Source organism: Sminthopsis crassicaudata, chromosome 3 (genome assembly GCF_048593235.1).
Source record: "Sminthopsis crassicaudata isolate SCR6 chromosome 3, ASM4859323v1, whole genome shotgun sequence".
Taxonomy (NCBI): Eukaryota; Metazoa; Chordata; class Mammalia; order Dasyuromorphia; family Dasyuridae; genus Sminthopsis; species Sminthopsis crassicaudata.
In genome coordinates, this window is record NC_133619.1 from 44336470 (window position 1) to 44343684 (window position 7215).

A 7215-nucleotide genomic window follows, 5' to 3' on the forward strand; every position below is an offset into this window, starting at 1 on the left:
AGATCTATTGGGAGCATTTTAACAAAAACATTCAACCACCTTGGCTGCTGCCCCTTGCACTGATATAATACAGAGTTCCAACTAATTACTTTCCAATAATCTAAACACTATTTGAATTTCAAGTTTTTTTTTTAAATGCCCAAAGAACTCAAGGCAAAGTATGAGAAATCAGGATTTTTGTATTTTGTTTCTTTCTAAAGTTTACCCCAGGACAGTAATAGATTTTTACTAGTGTTCTCTCAACTCACATAAAGTAATGGGAAAGAAGGCTCCTTTAAAATTAATTTAACGAGTTATTTGCTTAAATGAAATGTCCTAAACAATACATTCCACCTTCACGTGTAACATACAAACTGTAACTGGCCAAAAATTCAGGAAACGTTCACCATTTTCCACTTATTGTTCTCAAATACGTCACTCATATTGAAGAGTAATAACATGGATAAAGCCCCAGTGCACCGTGAGTTTGCGTGGTCTGGGGAGTGCACACTTATCTACTCTTTGAATGGGAAGGAAAGCCAAAGCAGAGCGCCTGTACCTAGCTCAAGTGAGGGCAGATTCCCCTTGGCCAGGGCGTCCAAGTCAAGCTAATATTTTTTCCTTTCATAACAATGCCCTCAAAGAGATAGTAAGTAGCAAGTGGAAAAGAAACACACAATATTAAAATGAATCCAACTCTGAAGCAACTGATTTTAATTGTCACTACTGAAAATTACACGAGGTTTTATTCTTTTTAGAGCCATTTTCTTTAAAACGATACACATGTATGTATATGTACACGTGTGTGTGATATGTGGAGTGTTGTACATTGTGCACTTTGTGTGTGTATGTGTGTCCATGCATGCACAAATGCACACGCCTGCATCGCTACACCGATGTACGCATGTTGCCACGATACTAGATATACTGTGTAGACATATAACATATACACACGTGGGCGTGTGTGTGGCCACAGAGGAGACTCAGACCCACCCCCCAGGGTCTCCAATTGCCTTCAGCGGAGCAGGTGTGGTCCCAAACTTTGCAGCCCGCCTACAAAAGGCGCGCAGTTTAAGGCAGAATCACCGAGGCCGGACTAAATGACCTCAGAGGTCCCATCCGCCCCCGGGGTTCAGCGACGGTGCCATCCCGACGCGAGGGCAGAAACTCCTCCCATCTGCCAAGTGTCAGCCTGTTGTTTCACCCCCTCCGTTACAAAATAACGAGCAGCCCCCACCCCCACGCCTGCCCGAGACGCGGCTCTGCATCTGCTTTGCATTGCCCTGCTGCTCTCTGCCCTTTCTCCCCTAGAGGCACATCTTTGCCTTTTCCCTGCAGCCTTACCTCCTAAAGCCCATTTGCAGCTGCTCAGAGCGGGTCTGCCTTGATGCAGACCAACTTTAGCTCGCTCGCCCTTCCCGCGGTGGAAAGCCCGGTCCGCGCGCGAGCCGGAGCAGAGTCCTGCTGATTACCGGGGCCTCTGCCGAGCCCGGCTCGGGCTCCGGGCGGGCCTCCCGGGGGGCCGCCGCCGCCGCCGTGGCCGCGTGGCTGCGGCTGCCGCAGAGCTCTCGGCCGCTGCTGCGGCTGCCTGAGCCTCGCCGCTGCATCGGAGCACCCAGCTAAAAGCTGCCTCCAGGAGCAGTAGAGGGATTGCGGTGCACAACTTACCGCACCGGTTTGTTAATGAGCTCTTTGCTCAGGCGCCTAGTGATGTAGCCACAAGCAAAAGCCGAGAGAGCAGCCACCGAGGTGGCAGTGCAAGGTTGGGGAGCCAGAGCACGCAGTGAATTGGGGGGAGGGGGGCGCGAAGGAACTTGCAGGGGTAAAAAAAAAAAGTGAGCAGATGCTTCATTACAATGACAAGTGAACGGGAACGAGTCTATTTGCTTCCTGATTTGTGGGGAGATTTGCATGTGTTACTTGCCTGTAGAAAGGGAAGGTAAGAGACACCCGCGTGCTGTGGTGGAGAAAATGAACACATCCCTTTTTTTAATTTGATAAGTCAACACAGTGAAACCGCAGAAAGCCAGGCCACGTGCTTCTCCCCAGGGGATTGCCAACGGACCCGATCTGGCTCTCCCTGGGGGAAGGCGAGGGACCCAGGACGCACTAGGGACCGGTGTCCCGCCCCCGGAGTGGGCCACACTTCCAATTCCAGGCGAGGTTCGTCTCTAAATGCCACAAGCGCAAGCACAGCCGTACGTTATTGTTCTCTTGCCTGCTTTTCCGTGGGGAATCTCCATCCACTTCTTGTTAGCTGGCAAAATCCCGTTTGTTACCTTTGCAGTGACTGGGACTTAGAGCCTTCTGATGAGGTTCCGAGTGGAGGGTGTGTTGGGCAGAGAGAAACAAGAGTTGACCCCAGAGGAAGCACTGTTAGAGGTCCCACCCTCTGAGAAGGTCCTCCACTCAAAAACCCCAATTGTGTCAAGCCCCTGGGAGCCACCCTCTGTAGGGGTCTTGGGCAGCCTCACCTTGCCATGTCCTACCAGAAACTCCAGGCGTGTCTCTGAGGTTAAACACCCCTGCCCACCATGGCACTCTGCTTGATGGTGTCTTTCTCCTTCTCCCTCCCTATGCCCCGAGCGCTGTCATGACTTGGGGACTCTCCAAACCCAACTTCTCTTCCTTATAGCTAGCTATATATTATATATATATATATATATTATAGCTATACCACTCTTTTGTGGTACTAACTCCCTTTTCGGAGTTAGTTAAGAGCATAACCAACCCCATGGAGTGTTTCCCTTCTCCGGGCAAACAGCAAGTTCCACCATGGAACTTAGGCTCTCCATCATTTCTACTCTCCCAAGTCTATTTCATATGTACCATTCTTGGTGTCTATTATATCCGATTTCCCTTCACTTTGTCTGTAACCTATTCCCACGAATAAATCTACATTTTGCCAAAAAGAATGGACATTGTCCATTCTTCACACCACCAAACCCCAACTTTTGGTGTCTGCCATCATCTGGAGCCACTTTCACCTGTTGTTCTAAGGAACTTGCCCTTTCCATCATTAATTATTAAAACCCTTTTCTCTGCTCTCCCAACTCTATTTCATATGTACCATTCTTGGTGTCTATGATATTCTTATACCCCTTCATTTTGTCTGTAACCTATTCCCCTGAATAAATCTGCCTTTTGCCCCAAAAACGGACATTGCAAATTTTTCACATGACCAAACCCCAACTTTTGGTGTCTGCCATCATCTGGGGTCTGCATCAGCTAGGTCACTTTCACCTGTTGTTCTGAGTTTGTTTCTTCAATGTGGGTGCATGTTTTTTTTCCCCTCTCAAGTATATGTAAAACAAACAAACAAACAAAAAACAACTTTTTTTTTTAATTTTAGCTCTAAATCCTCTCCCCTCCCTCACTCTTTGAAAAGGCAAACATCTTAACACAGATTATATAGGCATGTTTTTTAATTTGCTTCCCGTGTTCCTTTGAATTTCTTTTGACTTTTTCTCATTTTCTATACCTATCTTTTATTTATTTGAATTTGCATCGTTTTGGTTGCTTTTTCAACTGAAATTCTAGTCTCAATGTAATCTTTTCTTGCCTATATTTTCATCATTTTAAATGCACTCGTTTTTCTTTCATCCCTTATTTGTGTTTCCCATTCTTTCCTTTTAGGAAAACCAAATTTAAGTGACCAATAAAAACTAAGTGTTCTTAATCAATATTTTTCATTCAATCTTTTAGTTTTACTTTTCCTAATTTTTTAAAACTCATGATCTTTCCATGTATTCTCTCCCCCTTTTTTTTTCCTTATGGATTTATCACTCTCCAATTGGACTGATTTTCAGTCATCTAGTAAAGGAATTTGGGCAGCATTTATTAAACAAACTGTAATCTGGTGCTGTCCAGTGAAGGCAAAGTGAAAACACTGTCATTGTACTTAACTAAGGAGCTTACATTCTACTGATTATTATGTGAAGTATATACCTAGTAACAAAGCGATATTGTCGTTTAATCATGTCCAACTCTTCAAAACCCCATTTGGTTTTGTTGACAAAAGATCCTGGAGCGACTAGCCCTTTCCTTCTCCAGTTCATTTTACAGATAAGGAAACTGAGGTAAACAAGATTAAGTGACTTGCTCAGAGTCACACAGCTGAGACCAAATTTGAACTAGGAAGATGAGTGTTCCTGATTCTAGGTCTGGCACTCTATCCACTGTCCCATGTACTTGCCTCTCTACAGAGCAATAGCTGAGTTTTATTAGTCTATCCAAATTCTATTATCCCAGGTGAGAGAACCAATTGTTGGATAGTTCTTAAATAAATTCTATTCAAGAAGCATTTATAAACTTCCTACTGTTTTCAAGCAACTTTCTAAGATAAGATGGGTCTGAAACAAAAATGAAAAGTAGTCCTGGGCCTCAAGGAGATTCCCATATGTTCATTAATTACTTTTGTACCTTATGTTAACTCTGACAAGTCATATCTGACATCCTGCTTCCAAACACAGGTGCCAAACAGCCTTCATTGTAATTTTCCCCAAAATGCAAAACTTTTGTCCATTCTTTATAAAGGTCACCTAAAATAATTCTGAATAAATAGGGATTATAAGAATAAATTACTGCTAAAAATTCAATCCAAATTGGACTACCTTAGACCTACCTTTACATTGAAATAGATATATGTATAAAATAAATAGAAATTTCAAACAACATTTTAAAGAACTTTGCTATAAACGTACATGGAAAAAAAGGCAAGGAGTATTTGTCAAATGCAGTGTCATCAACAGACAGAACTGTGCAGGAGTCTTTCCAAAGATGAGATCAGTGATCAGAAATGTTTTTACAGTTGCAAGTCAGCCCTGGATTCCTGACTACTCACAGCTGCCTTTGCCCATCCTCTCCTACTTGTTCTCTTTAATGTTTATATATCTGTTCCTAGGAAAAGGGAAAATGGGAATTGCTGGTATCATTTCTCCTTCAAGTCTGGAAACTGTTAGACTCCTTGCCATCACCATGATCTAATTAGTGATGCTGCTCAAACAGATCAGTTCTTGGCCCCCATCCCTAAGTCATCCTAGTCTTTCCAGTGAGATCAGAGGTACAGATTTTACCTTTAAAGTATTTGGTTACATTTGGAGCCTTCTAGAATTCTGCAGAGTCAGATGTCTGTGCTATATATCCTTGAATTAGACCATATACACATCTTCAAGTAGCCAACAAGAATTTAATAAGTGCTGTTGTTGTTATTATTTTGGGGGGGCAGGAATGATGGAGGTGGGGAGGTGGAATCTCTCCCTCCAGGCTGTAAGTGAAGTAGCCTTTCCTGGATCTGATCTCACTACTATTTGGCACCTGAGCTATCACTTTTTCCATTTCCAAACTGGGCTGGTTTGTTCCTGCTTAGGAAGCCTAGTTGCCGTCTTCTCCTTTTCCCAGGGACTCATTCTTGATTAAGTACAGACACCCGATCAGTTTAGTCTAGTACTGATCAGATCTCCTGAGCTCAAGTGATCTCCTAGCCTCAACCTCCCCCAGAAGCTGGAATAATGTAAGCAATGTAAGCCCTCTGCCTGTAAGTTTTTTATAGGGGCTGTCCTAAAGCTAAAGATACTAAGCAAGGAAAAAAATAATCCCTGCTCCTGGGGAATTCACAATCTGCTCTGATAGACAAGCAAAAATAGGATTTTATATGTGATACCTGAGGGAACCCGTTCAGACCTGTATTCTTCCTGGAATTATAGATTTAGAGATAAGAGGAATTTAGCAGATCATTGAGACCAGAGGTGTTTTGCACATGAAGCCTGTAACACTCCTAAATGGCTCCTGAACCAGATTAAAATGTAATTGAGAAATATGTAACAAAATAAATAAAACTATAATAAAATGCAGACAATGTTAATATGTGGTTTTCTGTCAATATAAATTCATAAGGATTCTTATATATGATTTAGTGGTCTCCATTTCTATTTGAACTTGACTCTATTGATTGTTTCCATTTTATAAGCAAAGAAACTGAAGTCCAAAAAGGTAAATGGTTTGTCCTAGGTCCCACTGCCAGAATTGTGCTTTGTTATTCATAATTTCTTTTTTCTTTCTTTCCCTTTCTCACTTTGCCTTCCTTTTTCTTTCTTTCCTCCATCCCTTTCTTCTTTTCTCCTCTCTTCATCCTTCATCTCTTTCTCCCTCTCTCTATTTTCCTTGTTTTTCCTTCTCTCTGTCTCTTACACACACACACAATGCTGGGTCTTCTCTTCTGTCTGTGTAATGTGGGACAATTCCCCTCATCTATTTTGGATTCATTTTCCTCATTTGGAGTAGGGAGAAGGAGAGAGCATTTGTTAATATTTACTTTGTGCCAACCACTGGACTAAGCCCTAGGAATACAAATTTACAAGCAAGCAACACAGCCTTTGTCCTGAAAGAACTGAAATTCTAATAAGGACAAAATGTGGGTTTAAAAAAAAAAGCCATCAAAGGGAGGGGCATAGTAATCTAGCCATTGTGCCCTAGTAGAGATGGTTCAGGAGTAGCTTGGGGGCCTAGTAACAAGATAAAGTCTCTAAAGGTCCTGAAAGCAGGGTCCATGCTTCTTTTCTGAGGAGGAGGGATGTATGGTCCAAGTTCAGGTAAGGAAGTGTCCAGGCGCTGGTGTGAAGGCTTCCTTCCTGACAAGTCAAAGTGAATCCTCCCCTTTCAGAATCCAGTGCCCCATCTGAGAATAAAGGGGTTGATTACAGACTTTATAAAGTCCCTTCCATCCCTAGACTTGTCCATCTGCATGCCCAGTGAAGGGAAACCCTACCACAATAGAGGATTGTATCTAAGGATTCTCTTTGATAAGTAGATATCCTGAGAACTTAATTGAATTACATCGAGAGAAATTTGAAATTGGGTTTTATGGTCAGTGACCCATCCAACATAGATGGAGGATGAGGTTTATCTGAGCTACCATCACTGACTTTAGTCAGCCTGTAACCCTTCACCATTCTCCTGGGCATTGTAATGGTACCAAAAAAGTATGAACCAGAGCCTCTGAATCATGGGGCCCACCTTCTGTATCTCTGACAGCAAGTCAGGGCTTTTTTCTATTTCATGCTTTTTCTTTCCTTCCTAGAAGTCACTTTGCCTTAAATCTCCAGTTTATTCATCTAATAATTGTGACAAATTATATTTGTAATACTGTCTTCTCAAAGTTGTTGTGAGCATTAAGCTTAAAAGTATCCATTAAGTATGAAGTATTATAATAATGTATTTCTTAGTCCATATGTGTGA

General features: G+C 42.5%; 1 long non-coding RNA gene across 1 annotated transcript in view; it reads right to left on the reverse strand.

Annotated features, from left to right (window-relative positions):
• LOC141564816 (uncharacterized) overlaps positions 1 to 1740 on the reverse strand; it is a 12568-nt gene extending 10828 nt beyond the window's left edge. The window contains exon 1 of the long non-coding RNA XR_012488740.1: positions 1324 to 1740. This is a non-coding gene — a long non-coding RNA (uncharacterized LOC141564816). The remainder of the gene's footprint in view (positions 1 to 1323) is intronic.
• Between the last annotated feature and the right edge of the window lie 5475 nt (positions 1741 to 7215).